Raw genomic sequence first — 24,226 nt, 5'->3', positions numbered from 1 at the left:
CCCCTCCCCGACCCCTGGGCTCACGGCCACTCTGCAGGGACAGGCCACCACTTCGTCACCCTCCGTCCTGGAGAGCAGGTAGGAGGCAGCGGTGGGGGACCTCGGGCAGTGCTCTGGACTGGCTTCCTGTCCCCTCCCCCAGGCGCCCCTACCGCACCGTGCTCAAGCCTGGCCGTGCCTGGACCTGGTGGGTGAAGCTGGGCTGCCGGCAAAGTTCCCGGCGCTTGTGAAATAAAGGCTCCCCTCAGCCCCCACCTGGCTCACTGTGTGTGCGTCTGAACCCCTGGGCTGACGGGCTCCCTCCACGCACACAGCTCGGCACCCCTGCTGTCCTGACATCCCCGCCCTGTGTGCCTGTTGGAGGAGCGGCGGTGGGTGCCCCTGGAGCCCGGCAGAGGTGGGTGGGAGCGGCCTCGGGCATAGCCTCACCTACGGTGCTGCCCCACGGCAGGTCTCCGGGCCACGGTCAGGGGAGGTGGGTGGGGAGGGCCAGCATTGGGTCCCTCTGCAGAGCCCAGAGCCCAGGGAGGTGTGGCCTGTGCGTCTGGGGCTGCCCCGACCCCGTGCCTTTCACACCCCACCCCCATCACAGTCACTCTGGAGCTCGGTCTGTGAACGAGTGCCCGGACAGACAAGGCCCAGCCAGGCCCAGGGTCACAGCAAGGTCAGCACAGGCCCGGAACCCAGAGCCCCCCGGCTGGTTTGACGGCCAACACGGCCCTGGAGGAAAGTGCTGTTCCCCCTTCACAGACGAGAAGACTGAGGCTCAGCGTGCAGACTGGCTTCCCGGGGCCCAGGCTGCTCGGAACCGGACTCTGGTCCGGCTGGGGGCGTCCTGCTCTCCTCACCCCCTCAGACGCTCTGGGCGCCCTCAGCGCCATCTCGCAGGGGAGGAGCGAGGCTCCATGTCTCTCTGTCGTCACGAATCGGGGGGAAGGCAGCGACGCTCGCGCAGAACTCTGCCGAGCCAGGCGGAGGTCCCGGGGGTCCTGCGCTTAATGAAGACCCCCCAGTTGGGGGTTTTCCAGCAGACGTCAGAGGGCACCTTCCTTCACCCCTCATTCCACCAGCACAGAGTGAAGTCGCGTCTCGGGCTCTGAGCCCCTCCCTGCGAGGCTGGTGGGGAGGGGCCTCGTCCGTCTCCCTCCCTCTGTCGGGACCCCCAGACCCGCAGTGGCGCTTCCCTGCTGCTCTGTGGAAGAAAAGGTCCCACAGATGATGTTGGGCCCCAGTCTGGGAGTGGGGGACCAGGCCCTTGTCTCGACTCTGCCCCCGTCCCCGGCGCCGCGGAGGGCTGGGGCTGGGGCTGGGGCTGGGCCCCCGTATGGCGGAGGCTGTGTCCCCGTCACCCCAGGCCTGGCCCCGGCCTGCCTCCCGTGTGAAATCGCTGAATTCAGAGGCCAGTGATAAAAGGCTCAGGTGAGAACTTGACGCAAAATCATTAGCCCACACGAATGCACTGCAAGGCCCTTGTGTGCGCCCGGCATGCAGACGGCACCTGCTAGAGGGCGGCTCCCAGACGGGGCAGACGTGGCCAGTCCCCGCTCAGGGCAGGCGGGAGCGGCCGGCTGCTGGTGGGGTCACCCTGGCCAGAAGGCCAGGCCAGAAGCTCGTGATCTCTGCCCAGGGGTCACCACAGGGCCCACGAGGGGGTGCGCGGGCCGGGCAGGTACCCCCGAGCGTGGTGGTCTCGGTTGCGAGGCCAGAACTGAACCCCAGGATCCCCAGCGGGAGAGGCGCGTGCCGGAGGGTTGGGGGCGGAGGGGTTGCGCTCGTGCCACGGCCCTGACTCCCGCTGGTGACGCGTGGCCCCAAGGCCAGGTCAGCCCTCCCCACTGCCCCTCTCGTGCCATGGGTCCCTCAGGTCCACACGTCCCCAGCCTCGTGTCACCTCCTGAGACTTAATCCCTGCCCGGGTCCTGCAGTAGCGGCGCTGGGCCCCCGCCCAGCACCCGGCCCCGTGTCTGTGGGAGGACAGGGTGGGCGGCTGGCAGCCAAGCCTCCCCAGGCCCAGCCTCCCGTGAGCACCCGGACCTGGTCTCACCCCCTGCCCTGGGCTCCTCACACCTCCTTCCTCGGCAGGGGGGTCCCTGAGGCCGCTTCCAGGTGGAAAGCCCACCCCCCGGCCCGGACCACCCACCCAGCCCCAGGCTGACAGCGCTTGCGCCGAATTTCAGGATTTCCCTCCCGGAAGAGGGGCAGGAGGCGCCGTCCCCTCACCCCCGGGGCCGCGTCTAGGTGGGATGGGGCGCAGCGGCCCCCTAGCATCCTCCCAGGTCCGCTCAGTCACATGCCGCTGAGGTTGCCAGCTGCCCGCCCCGCCGCCTGTGGGGGCTCTGGGTGCACTCGGGTGGGGAGCCAGGCCCCGGAAGGTTCTGGTTCTGGCGGAGACCCCACCGCCGCCAGCTCGTCAGTGGGCACCAGCGCTACGTGGTTGTTAAGCCGCTAATGACTAATTTTAAGGGATTAGTGCTACGGCGATAAACCTTAATTGCCAGGATGGAGTGGGATTTGGCGTGTGACAGCCTCCTTCCGGCGTCCCCAAGGCTCCCAGGGAGGACAGCGCCGCCTGCCGGGGCCCCCGTGGGACCCCCGCCTCCCCCAGGGCCCGGCCCGCCTCTGCCTCCGGAGGTGCCGGCTCAAGGATGTGAGCTATTCATCGTCTCTCTCCCCTCCCTGTGCGCCTGGTTCGTGTTCTGGAAATGAGTAAACCTCCGGGCTTTCTTTAGCTCCTCATGACTCAGGTGTGGACCACGACCCGCGGTGTCACCCAGGAGCCGCCTAGCAATGCCAGGCCCCACTGGGTCGGAATCTGCACTTGACGTGACCCCACGCGGGTCACGAGCCCCCTTCCAGTTTGCGAGGCTCCCCACCCCCCCGCCCCCCGATTGAAACACCCCAGCTTACAGAGCTCCTTCCCATCCCGCAAGTTGTGTCTTGTCCGAGAGGAGGCCGGGGTTCGGAAAGGGCAGGACCTGCCTCAGGCCGCAGGCAAGTCCGTCAGGCCCGGACCTCCTGGCCGGGGTCAGCAGCCCTCACGACCCAGCTTCTGGGTCAGACCTGCCTGTTCTCCTCGTGGTTCAATGTCGCCAGGATGCCAGGACCAAGGAAGGGGCCGGGCCTCTGTCCCCAGGCAGCCTCAGAGGGGCGACTTGGAGGTCCAGGGCGTGGAGTCCAGGGCAGGACAGGAAAGGGTGTGTGCTGTGCGTGCGTGCATGGCTGTGTCGCGTGTGTGTACATACATGTGGGCACAGTGAGGAGCGGTGGCTTTACCAAACTGCTTAAATTCCTGCCTCGGCCAAGAGAGGGGCAGGGCCTCGCCCACAGTCATACAGCACAGGGGGCAACGATGGCGTGCGTTCTGGTGCCTGTCTCGTGGTTTCCATTTTCTTCTCATTCGTCTCTGTTTCTTCAACTGCACAATTTTGATGCACTTTCAGTGTAAAAGGAAAAACCCTCAGCAGCAGAAATGTCAAGTGAAGGAAAAGCCCCCTTGGCCCTGCCCCAGCTCGTCCTGTGATGGCCATGGGCACCTGACACACGGGCACCTGACACACGGGCAGACAGCGCAGGGTTTGGGCTCACTGGGCTCCTGTGTGGTTTGAAAATAACTAGCTTGTTCTGCAGCTTGGGTTTTTTCCTCACTTAACAGTTGTCTTGGAAATTTTCCATAAAAGCATCTACTGATGTATTTCATTGGGGTTTTGTTATTTCCAAAACACTTAAGTTTTATTGAAAACAATAACCTACAGAAACACCAGATTCTCAGTTTAAAGTAAAATTGACAGCATCTCTCAGAACTTCCATACTCCCGAACCATTTTGGTCATTACTTCAAAAACAAATCCAAAACAAAAACTCATTTCCAGGTTCAGATTAGCAAGTCTTGCCTGCAGACCTTTCTCCCGTGGTTCTGTCCCCGCCCTCCTCGTGGCCCCAGATTTTCCAGAGTGAGCGGAAGGTTTGGGGTGATTTCCAGTCGGTTAATATTTCTGGGAACTGGACTCCATGGCGAGCCTCAGACACACCAGCCCTTGTCTACCCACCACGGGGACCTTCTCCCCAGAACCCCGCCGCCTCGTCCTCCCTGGTGGGCAGAGCTGTGTCCCCAGATTCATGTGCTGAATTCCTGTGCCTCAGAGGTGATTACGTTAAAATGAGGCCGTTAGGCTGGTCCCTAATCCCATAGGACTGGTGTCCTTGTAAGAGGAGGAGACTGGGACACAGACACAGGGGGGCCGACCGTGTGAGGACGCAGGGAGGAGACTGCCGTCTGCATGCCCAGGAGGGAGGCCTCGGGAGGAGCCTGGACCTCGGATTCCAGCCTCCGGACCCCGAGAAAGTCACTGTCTGTTGTTTAAGCCGCCCCACCTGTGGTTGCTTGTTATGGGGGCCGGGGGGAGGGGGGAGGGGGGGGCCAAGCTGACGCACACCTGGCCTGCTTATCCTTCCACCTGGCATTTCTTTATGCCTATTTTGCTTATAGTATATCGGAGTTACATATAGTATACATAAAATACACATTTTCCATCAGCTTTAGCGTCTTCCGTAGAACTGCCCTGATGACAGAAGTAGCATGCAAGTCGCATATGTAATTTGAACTATTTTGGCAGCCACATTTAAGAAGCAGGTGAAATTAACTTTAATGAATATATCTAACCTAATACATCCAGCACTTTATTTCTACATGTAATCCATATAAAAAATAGTTTTGCAATATATACAAATATTGAATCATCGTGCTGTATACCTGAAACTAATACGTCAATTATATCTTCATTTTTAAAAATGAGTTCTCTAAATTACATATATATAAATTAGCGAGACATTCATTTACCATCTCTCAGCGCTGAGTCTTGAAAGCCCAGCATCTTGTTGTGCACCTGCCGCCCATCTGGGTCTAGACCAGCCACATTTCAGGCGCTCAGTGGCGAGTGCGCACAGGCCACCGTACGGGACTGGACAGCCCTCGAGCGCCAGCACCACGGACGGGGGCCGAGGGTCCCGGGCACCTGGCGGTGGCGGCTCGCGGTTGCTTGAGTATTGCTGGCAAGCCATCGTGCGTGTTAAATGTGCCGCCAGACTGTCTCCCTGCTTGACTGACAGAGAAGTGTCTGTCCCAGCAGGTCACCCGGGAGTGCGTGGAGGTGCTGGCAGAGCCGGGAAGTGCGGACGGAGGGGACACATGGGCCCGGGCTCCCTCCTGGGCTCCCTGCCCGGTGCCCCCACCTCCCCAGTGAGTCGGGGGGCCCAGGCTGCCCAGGCAGCCCACATGCAACGACCTGCGAGGGGCTCCTGGGGACGTCTCCTCCCCTACCTGAGCCTCAGTCTCCGCATCTGGGAAACGGCCTGACGGCAGGGCTGGCTGTGGGCCCCTGGGAGCCACCCCCAGGCCCTGCCCAGGGCCCCTCCGCCTGAGCCTGTGGGCTCTGCGTGTGGCCTCTGTAATGTGACACTATAATTAGCTCAATTAGCAACAGCCTTCATGCCGCTTTTTTCTCTTTTTTTCAAACTTAAAATGGAAATTAAATTTTGCACCAGGTTTACAGGCTGTTAACGGAATTCACTTAATCAAATCCCAACACCTAGTCCTTGAAAATGAGAATTTTAAAAGGTCTGCATTTGCATATTCATGTTTTTAATAGGGTTCAGAAGGTATATTTGCAACTGATGAAAAGGATTAATTAAATCTAATTTGCATTGGTGGAGCATCTTAACCCCTTCTGAGCTGGCCCGAGGCTGGGATGGCCCAGACGGCCAGAGCGGCCAAACCCAGCCCGGACGGGTGGCCAGCGACACGCGGCTCCTGAGCGCTTCCTGCTGGCCACGTGCCCCTGAGACCCCAGGGTCCGTGGAGCAGCTGAGCCAGGCCTGGGCTCCCAGCAGCTCCTGCGGCAGCCATGCCGGGGCCAGCGTGGTGGTTCTTACTTAGAAAAAGACACGTCTGGGGATTTTCTTTTTCTTGTAACGTTCATGCCGTCATTGTAAAGTGTCTGGAAAATGTGGGGAAGTCTCAGGAAGAAAATGAAAAGTCACTTACTACCCATCACCCAGAGATGATCGCTGCACATGCCGGACGCCTGTCTTCTGGGCTCGCCCCCAAGAGCGTGTGTGTACGTGTGTGTGCGGTGTGTTGCGTGTGTCAGTGCGTGTGCACGACTGCCTCCTCACCGGGGCCAGCATCCTCATGTGCCGTTTTGTGGTAGTTCTGTTTCCGCCAAGGACCCCAGTCTCTCTGTGACCTCACGTCTCCCGCACAGGACCGGCGGGTGCCAGAGACAAGCAGGAGCCCGGCCCCGCGAGCAGCAGGGGGTGTTGTCAGCGACCCCTCGGCGGGGGAGCCGTTAGTCACTGGGTGACTCCCTTCCCCGTGGGTCTCACAGGTCCACGCGGGTGATTGCAGCGCGATGGGTCCTGGACCAGGAGGACGCGGCTGCCCGCGGGAGGAGTGCGCCTGAGAGAATCCAGGCCTGCGGGGAGGCTGTCGGAGGGTGCGTCCCTCTCTCTTGTCCACAGCGACCGCGGGAAGGACTCGGGATGCGCTGAGAGTAACAGATGAGGAAGGACCACGTGCAGAGCCATGGAATTGCCTCGGCACCAGCTTCCATGTAAGCAAGCTATAAGGTTTTTCTTCCTTTCTCATCGGGGCGCGTGTCACCTTTCAGCCCAGTTCTGCACATGTGGACAAAGGCGGACGATCGTGTGCTTCACCACCACGTCTCCCCCGGCTCCCAAATCCCCACCCCACCCCCTTTTTTTTTTTTGTGGTACGCGGGCCTCTCACTGCTGTGGCCTCTCCCGTTGCGGAGCACAGCCTCCGGACGCGCAGGCTCAGCGGCCATGGCTCACGGGCCCAGCCACTCCACGGCATGTGGGATCTTCCCGGACCAGAGCATGAACCCGCGTCCCCTGCATCGGCAGGCGGACTCTCAACCACTGCGCCACCAGGGAAGCCCAAATCCCCCCCTTTTAAGTCCTTACGATAATGTGTGCTGTCTTAGCTGCTAAAACAAAATACCGCAGACGGAGAGACGCAAACGACAAACATTTCTTTCTCTCGGATCTGGTGCCAGCAGGCGTGGTTCCCAGCGAGGGCTGCCCAGCTCCTGGGTCCTCATCCGGCAGAGAGAGCTCTGGTGTCCCTTCCCCTTCTCACGAGGCCACCGTCCTGTTGGACCAGGCGCCACCCTGGTGACCTGTTTCACCTTAACCACCCCTAAAGGCCACGTCCCCAAAGACAGTCATGAGGTGGGACGGGGGATGAGGACTTCGGCGTATGGGGGTGTCCTTCAGCCACGGCAGTAGGTCTTGCCTAATTATAAAGGCGTTTGAAGCAATTTAAGCAAATCTGATATATTTAGCTTGTGGGTTTTAATTAAACGTTTAGAAGCATTTGATTAAGGTTTGTAATCAATATCTAAATATCTGCGAAGTTTTATTGGTGGATGTTTTTAGTTGGCATTCATGAAGTGAGCGAGTGTTTAAGCATTAGGGAAATGTGCTCGAGATTAGTGACTGGGTCGCTGGGTGACGCACGCAGCAGGGCAGTGAGATTCCGCTCCACACGTCGAGCCCTCGGAGACGGGAGATGCCCAGCCAGACGGAGGGGGCCCGGGTTCACCCGACAGCGTGTCTGCCAGGGCCTCGCCCAGATGTCAGGGAGGAGAGAAGGTTCTCACCCCAAGGGCGGAGGGAGGGGAGGCCCCTCGATGGGTGACTCTCCGAGCTTGCCCACCACCACCCTCTCCTCCTCGGCCCAGCAAGGGGCTCCCGGGGGCACCTTTCTAGAGTCACATCTCCCGTTCCGGGAAGAACTCCAGGTCACGGGCAGCTCGCCACTCAAAGGGGAGCAGGATGGGTGGAGAAGGGGCGGACGAGGGAGGGGTTTCAGGACCTGAAAGGGCAGGAGCAAAGCAGAGGCCGTGGGGCGTCAGGTCAGAGACCCAGAGCGGGCAGCCGGCGCCCTAAGGCTGGTGAGGGGCCGCACAGTGCTGGGTGTGACCGAGGAGAGGACGGAGCGTGGGCAGTGCCCCCGGGGGGAGAGGGCACGTCCCCAACTAAAGGAGACGGAGTTTCCAAAGGGCCGGCTCCCGGGAAGAACCCAAGCCCACGACTTCCTGCAGCATCGGGGCCGGGAAGTGGACCCCGCGGGGGAAAACGAGATGCCGGGGGGTGGCGGACCAAACCCAGCTTTTGATGGAAGGACGGTTCTGAGCTGGGATCTGATATTCAAGGAAGGTGCATTTCGTGGGTTAAAGCAAAGCAAACACACCCACAGGTACCGGGCGCTCAGAAAGCATGCCCACCTGTAGAGTCCTTCGCAGAGGCCTGTCCCAGTGGACCTAACAGTGGGGCAAAGCTTGAGCGCCCGGGGGGGAGGGGCTTCGGTGGTGAGCACCCAGGTCGGCTTAATTAGAACCACGTCTGTTTCTGTTAAGTCTGTTAAGCCGAATGAAACATTACTCGTTAACTCCTCGAAAGCGTTCGCACCAGGCGTGAGCTGTTCACGATGCTTGGGCGTGGGAAAGGTTCCACTTCTGTTTGTAATTAGCCACGTAGCACGTGACACAGTCCAGGGAGAAGGTCACGGGTGTGAGCGCCTCGGGGACCCCGCCCCTCCCCCACATCGTCATAGTGCTGCTGGGAAGCGCCCCGGCCCTGCTCCCCTGCATCCCGAGTTCCGAGCTCATGAATCCGCTCACTGTGTCCTCAGCCGTCACACACGTCACGCTGCGACGTGTGGTTTAGTGTTGCTTGCTTTCGTGCTTCCTCTGTAATCAATGCAACTCTTCCCCACTCAGCGCAGTGTTTCTAAGTTCATCTGCGTTGTCTGGGTAAAATTCCATCGCATAAATACACTCCAAAAATGTATTTTTCCACTCCCCCGTCATACAGACGTCTGCGTCGTTCCCAGCGTTTTGCCTCGAAAAGCAACGTGCTGTGAACATCACGGCGGGTCTCCTTGGGCTCAGGAGCAAACGTTTCTTTAGAATTTAACGAGAAGTGGAGCTGCAGGACCGTGGCGTCTGGAAACTCTCAGCGTTACAGGACGAAGCCTAATTATTTTCCAAAGTGCCTGGAGCCGTTGGCGTTTCCACCAGCAGGAAACCCGCGTCCCCAGCGATGCTCGCTCGGGCCCAGCCAATCCGTGGGTGCGGTGCAGCGACTCTGGGGTCTCCACGTGCATTTCCTCCGGTTACCAAAGGAGTGAGCATCTCTGCACGTGTGTGTGTGTGAGACGCTTGTTTGCATCTTGTAACCATTTTGCTGTGGGTCGTGGGTCCTTTTCTTCCTGATGTTTACACTCTGCTGCTATCCCTTTGCTGGTTTATGTGTGGAATCGTCTCCCACTTCGTGACTTGCTCTCACACCCTCTCTGTGTTATTCTTTGATAAACAAAGTTCTCAGTGTCAACACAGTTTTCAATCTTTGGCGCCCAGCACGTGTGTCTTGTTTACTAAGCAGCCTTCCCCCCACGGTGAGGTCATAAAGATAACCCCCACGTTGTCTTCCACAAGTGATTTTTATTTATGGTGTGAGACAGAAATCCAATTTCACTTTTTCCACATGAATAACTAATTGTCTGAGTAGTATTTGTTAAATGGTCTCCTCTCTCCCGAGCGGTCTTCCCCAGCCTGCGCTGTCATAAATCAGGTTCCGTGAACCAGTAGGTCTGCTTCTGGGCTTTCACTCTTTTCCTTGGTCACTGAGTCTATCCCAGGATTAACGCCAAACTATCTTAATTACTGAACTGCTTACACTGCGAGGACAGGGCCTGGAAGGGCCGTGAGGGGGCTTCTGCATTCTTGCAATGATCTTTGCTATTTTCTAAAAGAGAATACTTCTCATGTCTCCCGGTCATAGGTTGTAGGTGGATTATAGGTGGAACCTTTCTTCAGGGTAAGGAAGTTCCAGTGTGTCCCTGTTTCCCTAAGAGTTTCTGTAATGTACGTGTTTATTGAAGCATAGCAAATATGAATAAAGATGCACAAATCGTAAGGCACAGCTCAGTGAATTTTCTCGTTTTCTGGCACCCAACACGCAACGTTCCCGGGACATCAGAAACCATCACGTGCTCCCTTCCAGTACGACCTGCCCCCTGCCACCCGAAGGTGACCTTCACACCTGGAGCAGGTTTACCTGTTCCTGAACTTGAGAGAAACGAAATCAGACAGTAGGTGTTCTTCCGTGTCTGACTCGTGACAGATCGGACCCCACTGCTGCCAGTGGTTTTTCCCCAGCTTTTTATTATGGAAAATCATTTAGCGGAGCACCGCCTCGATTCCGCCATTAATATTTTACTACATTTGGTCTAGTACATCTCTATGCATCTATCGTTCCATCCATCCTTATTTCTTAACGCATTTCAGAGTAAATTACAGACATCAGTACCCTTCTCAATAGATAGTGCAGCCTCTGTAAGATTAACTAGAGTTCACTCTGTTTACAGTTTCTTTCTTTTGAAGTCCAATTTACCCATGAAACAACACCCTGTAGTGACAAATGCACACACGTGTGAAACCCAAACCCCCAGCAGCACACAGCACATCGGCATCGTTCCAGAAATTTCCCTCGTTCCCCTTCCAGGTCAGCCTTCAGCTCGTCCCCCGAGAGGCAGCCGCTCTCTGGTTCCGCCCGGCTTTGTGGAGGTACACTTGACACCCCCAGGTCGAGGGCTCCCAGACTCGGCTTTGGTCGAGCTCCCAGCGCCCCCGTGGACGGCACGGGCTCTGGTTGTTCCACGTGCCGCCGACACTGGGCGTCCCACCTCCTTTCACGCTTCCACCCTGCCGAGCGCTGTCTGACCGCGGTTCCCGTGTGTGTTTTCCTGGTAAGCGATGCGGCCGTCGCCTCTCGGGTGTGTGTTGGCCCTTCGCGCGTTGTGCTCTTTTATTCCTTTGTGTCTCTTTAAATCTTTTGCCCGTTTCTCCCCTGCGTCAGCTGGCTCTGTTGGCACCACGCGGGTCAGCCTCAGGTTAACTAGTTTCCCCTGCGCTAGAGCCTTGTTAAGGACCGGATGGCCCCCTTCCCTCCCCCTGCAGGAAGCAGGAGGGGCTCTTAGCAGACATTCGCTCCGAGAAGCTGGCGGGGCTCGTGGAGGTAACGCTCACACAAGCGTGGGGAGCCTGGACGGGGTCCCCTGGAGTCACCACCGCACAGAAGGGTCCACGTGCGTCCCCGGCACCGCACAGAAGGGTCCACGTGCGTCCCCGGCACCGTCAGTTACGGCACAGGCCTCCCTGCCCGGTGCTGGCGTCCTGGAGCTTTCTCTCCGGTAAGTCGTTGAATCTCTGTGTGGGTGGACCGCCCGTCTCCAGCTCGGGGTCAGCGTCTGTCCTGTGGCCTCCCCCCGCTGGGACGGGTCTAAGAAGAGGTGTCGGTTTCAGGTTGTTCAGCCTTTTACCTGTCGTAGGACGGAGGGACGACTCCGAGCTCCTTCCAGGCAGGACCAGAAATCGAGAGTCATCTTTCTGCTTGTTTTTGAATCGGGTTGCTTTCCTTTTCCTTACTTGTTTGTGGGATATTCTGGGTATAAATTCTTTGTCAGACATATGCGTTACCAATAACGTCTCCCGGGTTGTGGGCTTGCCTGTTTATTTTCTTAATGATGTCTCCTGACGAACAGAAGTTTGCAGTTTTAATTATCTCATTTATCACTTTTTAATGGCTAGTGCCTTACGCGTTTAAGACAGCTTTGTCTGGCCCAAGGGTATGAGGATATTCTGTGTTCTAGAAACTTTATGGCTGAAGTTTTATGTTTAGATATACGAGCCACCTCCAATTAGTTTCATGTATTGTGTGAGGGCAAGGCTCATGCTTCTCATGAACGTCCAGTTACTCTAGAACCTTGACTGAAAAGTGCATCCTTTCCTTCTGAATGATAGTTGTTCCTGTGTCGTAAGTCAGGGGCTGTGTATGTGCTGGTCTGTTTCTAGGCTCCACGTTCTGTTCCATTGATCACTAATCCCACACTCTCTGAATGACTAGCTTTCTACTAAGCCTGGAAATAAGGTATCTAGTGAATTTTGTTAAATTTGTTATTAATTCTAATAGTTGGTAGAGTATTTTGGATTTGCTCTGCTCGCAATCACGTGACAGTTGACGTCATCAAATCTGACTTTTATCATTTTTTTCTATCCCTTGCCTCATTGCATTAGCCAGGATCTACTCCACCGTGTCATGTAGAAATGCTGGTTGTGGGTGATCTTACTTTGTTTACAAAGGGGGCAACGGTTTACCATTGATACGATGTTACCTGGAAGTTACCCTGTCTGACTTAAGAAGTAGTACACTGTGCTACTCATAATTTTCAGAGTTTTTGTTATGAAAAGCTGTGGCGTTTTAGCCTATGCTTTTTCTGTGTCCACCGAGGTAACCGCATGGCTTCTCTCCTCTCCTCTGTTGATACAGTAAGCTGCCTTGATTTTTTAAAGTGTTGCACCGACCTTTGATTCCTGGGATAGACCCCACCTGGTCATGATATACTATCCCTGTTAGACCTTGCTGCGTTCAATTTGCCAGTTTCTTTAAAGAGGAGTTTCGGGTCTACGTTAATGAGGCATATCCTGAAGTTTTCTTGGAGCGTCTTTGTCTGGTTTTCTTATCAGAGTAATGACGGCCTCGTAAAATGGGTGTGAAGTGATTCCTCCTCCTTCTGTTTCTGAAAGTGTGTAGACCTGGGTTATTTCTCCCTTGAATATTTGGTGGAATTCACCAGGGAAGCCATCTAGGCTTGGACTTTTATTTCTGCGCTGTTTTTAAGTATGAATTTCATTTCTTTAATAGATACGGGACTCTCCAGTTTATTTTTCCCTTGAATGATCTTTGGTGGTTTGTATCTTTCAAGGAGTGGGGTCTTCTAGGTTCCAGGATTTATGAGGACAAAGTTGTGCTAATGTTCCCTCAGGAGTCCGTAGGGGCCGGAGGATGTCCCGAGTCTGTAGGGGCCGCAGCGATGTCCCCAGTCTCTAGGGGCTGGAGCGATGTCCCGGGTCTGTAGGGGCCGCAGCGATGTCCCGGGTCTCTAGGGGCCGGAGCGATGTCCCGGGTCTGTATGTCCCGAGTCTCTAGGGGCCGGAGCGATGTCCCGGGTCTCTAGGGGCCGGAGCGATGTCCCGGGTCTCTAGGGGCCGGAGCGATGTCCCGGGTCTCTAGGGGCCGCAGCGATGTCCCTTTTCTCGTCTGTGATTTTGGCAACTCACTATTTCTCCTCTTCCTCGTCCTCCTTTGGCTAAAGATTCGTCGATTTTATTGACCTTTTCAAAGAACCAGGTTTGGGTTTCATTGATTTTTCTCTGCTGGTTTTCGCTTTTCACTTTCACTTATTTTGGCTTTTTTTTTTTTTTAATATTTCCTTCCTGCTGCTTTGCTTTGGGGTTAATTTGCTCTTATTTTCCAAGTTTTGATGTGGATCCAATCAGACAGAAACCACACTGTGATTTAAGCAGGGGGAGTTCAATGTAAAGGAAGGAAAGCCTTATCGGCCAGTGCAGGGGAGACTATAAGAATGGAAAGAGAACTCTAGGGGCCCCTAGGGCTCAGGAGAGCAGGACAGACTTGGGGGGCGGGGCCGGGTGGTCAGACCTCCCTGAGAAGGTGGGGTTCTCCACTGGGTGGCAGAGAAGTTTGCTGGTTTTCTGGACAAGAGCTGGTCCACGCCCCTGGGAAAGCAGGGTTGAAGCTAGGCAGGCCTGGGACGCGCGGCCTCTGCACGGGGAGGGTGTGGGGAAGTCAGGGACGTGCAGCAGGGAGTGGGGGGAGGCCGCGCAGGCTCAGGGGAACCGGGAGCAGCCTGGCGCCCTTCTGCGTCCGACTTTCCCCACCGACCACCCGGCAGCCTCAGCCACCCGGCCTGCATCATCACGGGCTGGACCCTCTCTCGAGGCAGAAAGCTGGGGACTCAGGACACTCAAGGGCAGAAAGAAAAGAGAAAACCTGAGCGCTGTGATGACTATGATTTACTGAGCAGGCAAAGAAGTTCTATCACTTTTATTCAGGCAGAGAATATGCCTCTTTTTTTCTTTTATACATTTATTTATGTATTTATTTTTGGCTGCATTGGATCTTCGTTGCTGCACGGGGGCTTTCTCTAGTTGTGGCGAGCAGGGGCCACTCTTCATCGCAGGGCGCGGGCTTCTCTTTGCGGTGGCTTCTCTTGTTGCGGAGCACGGGCTCTAGAGCGCAGGCTCGGTAGCTGTGGCGCCCGGGCTTAGCTGCTCCGTGGCATGTGGGGTCTTTCCCGACCAGGGCTCAAACCCATGTCCCCTGCATTGGCAGGCGGATTCCTAACCACTGGGCCACCAGGGAAGTCCCGAGAATATACCTCTTGAGTCCTATGTAACATTTAGAAAGATTGACAATCTATTGAAACACAACAAAAAATATCAATATTTATATTTGGACTATATTCTCAAACTGCAGTGTGATATAACTTCTAATTAATAAGCATTTTATAATTAGACTTTTGAAATATTCTCTTAAGTAAGTCTTGAGTCAAAGAGGAAATAAAAATACTGCACTTAAATTGTACAATGATGAAGGGAATGTTATATGTTTGATTATGGGATTCAGCTAAGACTTTGAGGAAAAAAAACTTCAAGATTAAATGTTTCCATTAGTGAACAAAAAAATAACAAAAGCCAAGAATTTAGGAAGACATGAAAACACAGCTAAAGGGAAAACAGGAAGAAGGAATAAATGAAGAAAAATTTATATTTTTAAAAAACGGATTATTAGTGACACGTGTAAACCCTCAAGCTGATTCTTGGAAGCCGTATCGACACCTGAAGGCAGGTGTAGTGTGTGTTTAATAAGGCAGCCAGGTGGTGCTGATCGCGCCGAAGTTGGCAAATCACTGTGATAGTAAATCACTGTGATGGTGTCCTTTAAGGCAGGCACATTAGCCTGATTGAAAACCACTGATGAGTGACTGCACCGTTCCTGAAAAGTACGTGCTGTGTCCTTCAGGTGTTTGGAGGCATCAGAAGGTAGATGCCCTCCAGGTGTGGTCCATGCAGCAGCAGCAGCATGTCGGGAATGCAGGTTCCCTCCGCCCACCCCACCCCACCCCCCGCCTCCCCCCGCCGCAGATGCTCTGAGTCAGGGGCTCTGGAGGCGGCGCCCAAGGCTCTCCTTTAACAGGCTCCCCAGGAGATTCTGGTTGAGATCCTGAGATCACTCCCCGCAAAGTACAGTAAGAAGCCAGGGCAAACCTGCAAATAAGGAGGGGAATTCTGGAAGCCTGCAGACAACCCAGGAGCCTGTGTCTGAGAGGCTGCAGGTTCCCTGGGGCCGAACATGGCTCTGATACAGGTATTCTGTGCCCAGAGGGACAGGGCACCATGCCCAGGACACAGAGGGGAGTGGATCAGAGACCCCAGCCTAAGGCCAGCACCCAGCAAGGGCTACACCCTCCACGAGCCTCAGCCAGGGAGGAAATCATCTCAGCCTTGGTCCTGGGAATGCTGGGGTGGTTTTTAAATCCCCCGGGAATCTGTGGCACTGGCCAGCCACGCTGTGGGTTTGGAACATGAATGCTATACTCTGCATGTTCCCCAAATGGCAAGGTAACGATTACCATTTGAAGTGCACCTGTAGTGCCCCAGGCACCTGCCGGAAGCAAACAGGAACACACCCCAAGCCAGGCCTCCTAGAATTTCCATGGTCAAGGTCAAACATATATGTATTTATATATTTATATAAAATACAAATATGATAATATGGTTCTGTAAAGTCACAAAACATACAAGAAAGAGATCACCCCAAATAACAAACAGAACTAGGTCCGCAGAGACTCAGCAAAAGCAGGAGATAAAAGAGACATGTTTAGTATGTTTAAAGACACAAAATAGGAACATGAAGACATAATAAAGAATATAAAAATTAAGAAAACTATAAAATAGAACAAATATAATCATGAAAAAATTTTAGTCATTGGAAAGATTAAACAGGTCAACACAGCTGAACAGAGAATTAGAAAATGATGAACTAAAAGTAGGCCCAAAGAGCAACACACTGAATGCAGAGCAGCGGAAGGGCTGAACGTAGGGGAACACAGCTTGGGGGAGAATCAGGGCGCTGGAAGGTGAGTCGGGGAAGCCCCAGGGATGTCACACAGAGAAAGGAGTGAACAAACAGCTCAGGAGACGCGGACGGTCAAGTGAGCAGCTCAGTCTAACCGTTGCTGCTAAAAGAAACACGGGGGAGGATGGGGAAGAGATGGCTGAGAACTTCCCAGAACTGATAGAAGATACCAATTCCAGAGCAGGGAAGCACAAGTGAACCCAGTGCAGGGCAAGGAGAAATCCAGTCCTAGGTCCATTGCAGTGAAGCTGCAGGAAACACCAAGACAGACCTTAAAAGAAGGCACCTACACACTCCAGTGAACAGACTGCAGCCTGACTTCCTAACAGAAAATAAAGGAGGAACAGCGAAAAGGAAAAGGAAACCAGCTTCCAAGTTTACAGGGAAAATAACTGTTGCAGAAACGGTGTGTAACTGTGTATCCAACAAAATTATCTTTCAAAATTGAGGAAGAAGAATGGTTCCAAGAGGAGGTAGGTATGAGGTGCAGGAGGAACGTTAAGAAAATTGAGGATCTATAGATGCCTCTATAGACAAATACAGATACATCTAAGTTATAGATGTGGAGGCACAGCTAAACCAGCCATAGTGACAGTGTCTGCTCCGTAGGGTTAAAAAACCAAAACGACCTGACAGATAGACAGCACGTGAGCTGGTGGGGCAGTGATTCCAGTCAAAGCAGTCGGGTTCTCAGATAGCTTCTGGAGAAGGGTAAAAATGTGGATTAATTTTCTGTTTTGTTAAATTAGGCGTGCATTTTCGAGAATAACCACCGAAAGAATACATATTAATAGGCAAACCAGTAGTTTTTTAGAAAAGGAGAGACAGGGAAACCTCTTAATTCAAAGAATGAAAAGAAAAGAAAAAACTACAGAAAAGAGTGACAAAAAGAAAGCATGAAATGAAATAAAATGGAACAAATCAATCAGAATATTCATGATAAATGTAATCTTCCAATTAGAAGACCTTTTGGACTAGACACACACACACACAATCTAGTTATAGACTGTTTAAAAGAGACACACCTAAGCGGGGGTGGGGGAGGGACAGACTGGGAGTTTGGGATTAGCAGATGTGCACTATCGTGTAGAGAATGGACCAACAACAAGGTCCTACTGTAGAGCACGGGGAACTATATTCAGTATCCTGTGACAGACCATCATGGAAAAGAATATGAAAACATGCATATATATGTATAACTGAAAAACTTTGTTGTACAGCAGGAATCAACAACATTGTAAATCAACTATACTTCAATAAAAATAAATAAGAGATACACCTAAAACTTTACTGCAAAGGTGGGTTGAAAGTAAAAGGAAGGAAATGAAGATTCTAATAAAAATGCGGAAAGCATTACCAGGGATAGAGAGTCACTGCATAGCGACAGAGGTTCCATGGGACAGAAGTGTAACTGGACGAGGCGAGTACCGAACCCGAGCTCGGCTCCTGGCTGCTTGAGAGGCCGAAGCTCGAGAGACACACGTTGGTGGAAAAGACACACGCTGGTTGCTTTATTTGGGAGGCCAGCAGCCCGGGACGACGGTGGGCGGCGTCCGAGAGCATCTCCCAGCTGCTGGGTGGGGGAGGGGCCTCAGGGCACGTGAGCGGCTCGCGCAGGATTCTCCGCGCAGGATTCTCCGCAGGCTTGGCGTCCAGGTGAAGCTTCGAGAGTCGCCCATCTTCTGGTTTCAAGTGGTCCGGGGTCTCCATGCTTGTGGTCGGCAGTTTTCACGTGGTGGGGTCTGCTTTCTGTAAAAACAACCTAGGGGGTCTTCCTGGGGGTGCAGCGGTTAGAAGCCCGCCTGCCAGTGCAGGGGACACGGGCTCGCGCCCTGGCCGGGGAAGATCCCATGCGACGCGGGGCAACTAAGCCCACGAGCCACAGCTACTGAGCCTGCGTTCTAGAGCCCGAGAACCACAACTACTGAGCCTGCGTGCCCCTAGAGCCCGTGCTCCGCAACACGAGAAGCCACCGCAATGAGAAGACCCCGCACCGCAGCGAAGACCCAACGCAGCCGTAAATAAATAAATAACTTTATATAAAAAATGAAATAGAAGCACCTTAGGGACGCAGGTCAGCCCTTTATCTGTACCCTTCAGGGAACTGGGAGCTCAGTGACCCTGTGTCACTGGTTTATAGTCTAGACTGTGGCCGGTTTCCCGGCCCAGCAGCTAGTCTTTGTTTTTACATCTTCATGTTTCCTAATCATTACCTGTCGGGCTGAGACTCAGGGAGGCCTGGGAGAGGAAAGCTTTTCTACAAACAAGAGGCAGGCGGAGGACGTGGTTGGGGGTCTCTCCCGGGAAGGCTGTATAGGGTCCTACTTGGTTTCAATCGCCCCTTTTTTTCTGATACTCCTCAGGCCTGAGGGGAACAGGTACACAACAAGAAAGGGAGTAGTTTTGGATGGAGAGGTTAATCATAAACTCAGCAGAGGAACTCAGTTTCAGGGGACTCGGTTTTAGAAGAACACAGTAGTTCTGAACTTGAATATACCTATTAGCCTGACTTGTATTTTAGAAAGAAGACAAGTTACAGAACTACAAGAGGTCATTGACAAACCCACCAGCACGTTGTTGGGAGATTTTAATATGCCTCTCAGTAACGAACAGGACAAGCAGGTAAAAGTCAGGATTTAGAAGGTTGGAACAACAAAAGTAACAAATTTGACCTACAAGATTTTGATAGAACTCTTCATGCAATAATTGGAGAATACACTTTCTTTTTAAGTGCACACGGAACATTATAAAATTGACTCTGTTAGGTCATAAATCGAATCTCAGCAGACAGGACGGAAGCACAGAAGGAACGTTCTCTGATCGTCGCAGAAGCAGAGGGGAAATCAAAACAGGGAAACATCCCTGAAAATCTTCATCTGGAAACTTAAAAACATAGTTCTAATTACTCATGGCTAAAAAAAGTCTCATAATGGAAATTTTAAAATACTTAGGACTAAATAATAATGAAAATGATCAAAAGACAATAATGAATTTAATACCATCTCTAATGTGGTACTTAGAGGGTGATTTATAATCATAAGTGCACATATTGGAAGAAAAAAACCCTAAAAATCAATGAATTAAGTATCTAAAAGTTAGCAAGCAATGTGAATTCCCTGGTGGTGCAGTGGTTAGGGCTCCGCGCTTTCACTGCCCCAGGCCGCGTTCAGTCGCTGGTTGGGGAACTAAGATCCCGCAAGTTGCGTGGCCAGGAAAAAAAAAAGTTCCAAAGAGAATGGAAGAGAAATTTAAGAAAAAAATAAAAATTTAGTAAACTAGAAAATAAAGGTGGAAAGGGGAGAAATGACAAAGATAAAGTTGTTTTTCTTAAAGACTACAGCTGATAACGGTGTGCAAGACTGATCAACTTTTAAGAAGATGGAAAACGCCAATAAAGCTATTAGGACTGGGAAAGGGATGCTACTGCAGGTGACAGGAGAGATTTAAAAGTTAATAGGGGAATATTAGGAACGTCTTTTTGCCAATAAATTTTAAACTATAGATGAAACAGACAAGTTTCCAGGAAAATACAAATTACCAAAACTGATTCAAAAGCTTCCACCCGAACTGTGCTATAATAACAACAAAAATTGAATCAGTATTTCAGAAATCTTTCCATAATATGAAAACTGGGCTCAGCCTTTTTATGGGTAAGTTCTAGCAAAACATTCAAGGCAGGGATGCAGGTCTGCAGAAACTTGTGCACTTAGAGGAGTATAAATTGGTATGGCTGTTCTGAAAAATAATTTCAAATCCTCTAGCCATGTCGATGATGTGATACCTTTGGCCAGGAATCCCACGCCTCGGTACAGACCTGCTCCAGGAAGCATGGACTGGGGTGGGGTAGGGGTGCAGCATCACCGTCCACAAGAGGAAAGGCACTAGAAACACCTCAGTTTCCATTAACAGCAGTGAATAAGCGCACTGTTGTATGTTCACACGGTGGACCACAACACACAAGTCAGGGTAGATGAAGTGCGGCCACACGTGTCAATACGTGAACCTGTTTTTCTTAAGTTTGTCTGTTTTATCTCCAGTCCAGTACCACGCACACGCACACGCACACGCACACTGCATCCACTTGAACTTGCCCGACACACTGCGTCCTTTTGAATGGCAGGGACAGAGCCGTACGCGGCAGTCCCCAAGCTGCTGGTGACATTAGTGAGATTTGGTCTTTCGTAAAGAAGACAGCTGAACTTCTAAGAAGCCGAGCCCTTAGCCAGAGAAGTAAGAGCCCTAGAGCTACCAGCCATGGAAACCTGAAACACATGCAGACGCCCCACCCCCTTTCCAGGGACCAGGCTTGAGACCCGCTCCCTCTGGGAGTGGAATTCCAAGAAATGATGAAGGAGCTGGTGGAGTTTCCCAGGACACTCCCCGTCCAATGAGAGAACACTTTCCTGCCCTTTCTGGAAGCTGGGACACACCCACTTGCTCTCCTCCCTGAAGGAGGTTTCCTGCAGTCCTATAACGTGTGTAACCCGCTGAAATAAGGCTGGTTGGTCCCGTCCTCCTGTCTGAGTGAGGTACAGATACACTGACTATGGTGGGTAGTCAGGGAAGGCATTACCTTGCACAAAGCTCTCAGCCTGTCCCCGAAGGAGAGGCAGTGGGAAGGGGTGGAGACAGGCAGTTGCTCATCTCAGGATCTCAGGGGAGGGAGTGGGGGTGACAGTTTACATGTACAGGGCGGAATGTTTTGCTGGGGTTTAAACGTCAACTAGGCTTATGCGTCTGAAGCACCTTCTTAGGCCGAAGGTCAGCCTGTCAAGGCCAAATAACCTTGTCCCTGGACTGGTCGAGACCAGTGGGCTGACCCCCCTCCGGCCGTTTCCCCATCCCCTACCCGCTCCACTCCCTGCAGCTGCCGCTAAGTCAGCTCCTTGGCCTTGACTGCGGGTCAGAGGAGCCACAGGGACTCCCAGGGGCTCCAGCGCCCCCACAGCTCTCCCCTTCAGGTTTGCGAAGGCTTCTCCAAGCCCCTTGCCCCGTGTTGGGCCCAGCTAGGCCCCCAGGATTGCCCTGCAGTCACCTCGTATCCTCCTCTTTCCTAACTTTCATCGCCCGGGTCTGACTTCCACTAGACTCTAAATTCCGTGAGTCTGTCCATTTCACTACTGGGTCCTTAGCTCTTGGCCCATAACAGGTGGTTAATAAACATGTTCAGTGGATGAGTGCATCGAAGTCCTGAGTGGGCAGCGGAAGGGAGTCCAGAATACAGGTGGGATCGAGGCTGGGGTCCCTGCTGACGCTGCCTCAGTGGCACTGGGAAGGGTGACTCCTGGCCCAGGGCCTTGCCCAAGGGTTGACCTAGGAGACTGCCCCTCTCCGCCCCTTCCCTTGTTTTCATCACTGACGGAGGCATGGGCAGGGCATCTGAACACCTGGGCCCCGGTCCAGGTCTTCCGTCTCCAGATTGACCCCTGCCCTTGGGCAAGGCACTTAATCCCTGTGGGTCACCACAGTTTCCTCACCTGTAAACTGAGAGGCCTGGCCCGGCTGACCTACAGGGTGCGTCAGGGCTCTGAAACCCTAGTCCATAATAAAAACCACAGGTGACCCCAATCTAGTCCCCGAGCCCAAGGTTTTGAGTGATTTGGACACAGAATGATGAATTAGAGAGACTGGACATGGCACCAGTCAGGACAAAGTGGGGGACTTAAAGCTTATAATAGGTTATAAATAAATAGCTGTTGAATGACGGAGTGAGTGAACGAATGAACGAATGGTGTAAGGAAGGTGTGAAGGCAAATGGGGAAGCAGGGTCAGGTTCCAGGCAGACTGGGATCAGAAAGGCACCCTGTTTCCCAGCTCGCGGCCTAACAGTGGGGCTGCCTCTGCCACGAGCACTTAAGTCCTCACCCTCCCGTCCTGCTGCCCTCAACATCCTCCCTACAAGGTGGGACTGGACTGAGCTGAATCCCCTCCCCCAAGGCCCCTGGACCCCCTCTGCCTCTGAAGCCCCAGCAAGGGTCAGGGGGAGCTGCACCCCTCCTCTGGGCTGCCTGTACAGGTGTGGCCAGGGGGCAAGGCTAGAGGATTCCTCTGGAACCTTCCTGAAGGGCTCAACTTGCAAGTCCCTCTCCTTCTCTCCTTCTGTCACCTCACTGAGGATAGGACGAAGCGTAGACTGAGAGGGGACCAGCTGGGGAGGCGGGATGCTGCGTGGCCACATCCCAGCCCACCCGAGAGCACTGGAACCACAGAGCCGTCCGAGGGTACCCTAGCGAGGCCCTGCAGCCTTATCCCGACTCCAGGGTCTCCTGAAAGGGTCTCGCCAGGGCCAGGCCAGGGTCCCGGGACTTAGCTCAGTGACCTGGAAGGACGAACAGTACCAGCTTCAAGTGCGGGAATCACAGGCTTCTGGTCTCCCTGTCCTGGCCCTGCCCCCTCTGGTTTTTGGTTTAACGTCAGCCCTTCTGCACAGGGAGGAGAGACGCAGGGAAGAAGAGAAGGAGGCGATCGGGACTTCCCAACCCAGAGCCCCTTTAAGGCAGTAATTTATGCTAGACAAAGAGATCGCTGACTCTGCTGATGAACAAACAAATGCAATGACCAAACAAACAAGACACATCGCAGTGCGTCAAGAAGGGCAGTGAGATCAGGAGGGAGGAAGACGAGTGGGGAGAGCGGGGCAGGCCCAGGCGGGGGTCCTCCAGGCAGGCTGGCAACGCCTCTCTGGAGGGGGGCCAGCTGGCTTGGGGCTGCTCTCGTTGGCTTTTCCTTCAAACATCATGACTGGCTTGAGCACCGCCGACCGTTTTCCCAGCATCATGTTCACAAAGTCTCAGTAGGAGGTGGTGTCGCTGACAGCGCCCGCCACCTCCGAGATCATCTTCTTCATCTCCAGGTGGGTCTTGGGGACCCCACGCTTCTCCATCATCCTCTTCAGAGACATCAGATCAATCTCGCCCTCACTGTTCAGGTCAAACTCCAGGTACTTCTCTTTAAAGGCCGCAAGTTTTTCCGGCAGGTTCTCTTCATCACTGTACTTCTGGTCACAGAGGAGCTCCCGGTTGATCTCGGCCGGCCTCCTCTCCTGCCGGGCTTTGAGCAAACAGCGCGCTTTCCCTCCTTGCAACCGGTTGCCGAGCGCGACCGACGTGGTGAGCACCGGGCTTCCGCCGGCCCGGGGCTTCGCGACCTCGGCAAAGGGACGAGGGGGAGGGGCGGGCGCCTGGCCCAAGCTGCGCGGCGTGTGGCGGCGGGATCAGTACATGAATCTCAAAATTGGGTTTAAAACATCAAGTTGCAGGGCTTCCCTGGGGGCACAGTGGTTAAGAATAGGCCTGGCAATGCAGGGGACATGGGTTCAAGCCCTGGTCCGGGAAGATCCCACAGGCCGCGGAGCAACTAAGCCCGTATGCGACTACTACTGAGCCTGTGCTCTAGAGCCCATGAGCCACAACTACTGAGCCTGCACTCTAGAGCCCGCGAGCCACAACTACTGAGCCCGCACGCCTAGAGCCCGTGCTCCGCAACAAGAGAAGCCACCGCGATGAGAAGCCCGCGTGCCGCAACAAAGACCCAACACAGCCAAAAGTAAACAAATAATTTTAAAAAAACTTAAGTTGTAAAAAAGTATAGATGTACTGTGACATCATTTTTATGTCTAAAAATAATTTTAAAATAACTACTGTATTTATGGATACACACATAAGTAGCACAACCATAAGGAGAGACAATTGTAATGATAGTAAAGATTAATTCAGACTCTAGTCACCTCTGGTGGCCAGTGGATGGGAGGAGGGAGTGGTTGCAGGAGCATCATAGATTCTCAGGTGTTCGTTCTGTTATTAAACGTCATGGTTTACATACACACTTTTATGTTATTGCGTGTGTATCAAATACTTTTCATTGAAAAAGGAAAAAGATACTGGAACTCGTCAGAGCCCAGTGAGGTGGCCGATTGAAAAACGTGTGTCCTAATTCTGGCTCCAGAATTCCAACCGCGGAGTAAATAGTCCCAGTAACTGTTTATCCAACTTGGTTTATCTCTCACATTGATCACAATGAACAGTTCCGGAGAGGATATCACATGCAGCCGTCGGAGGTCGGTGTCGAGTAGCAGGGCAGGCCGATTAGGATCTGAAGTCAAGCCTGAGTCACGACCTGAAACGAGGGAGAGTCGGGGGCTGACT

The sequence above is a fragment of the Globicephala melas genome, chromosome 15, assembly GCF_963455315.2.
Source record: "Globicephala melas chromosome 15, mGloMel1.2, whole genome shotgun sequence".
Classification (NCBI taxonomy): domain Eukaryota; kingdom Metazoa; phylum Chordata; class Mammalia; order Artiodactyla; family Delphinidae; genus Globicephala; species Globicephala melas.
This window is presented reverse-complemented; position numbering follows the sequence as displayed.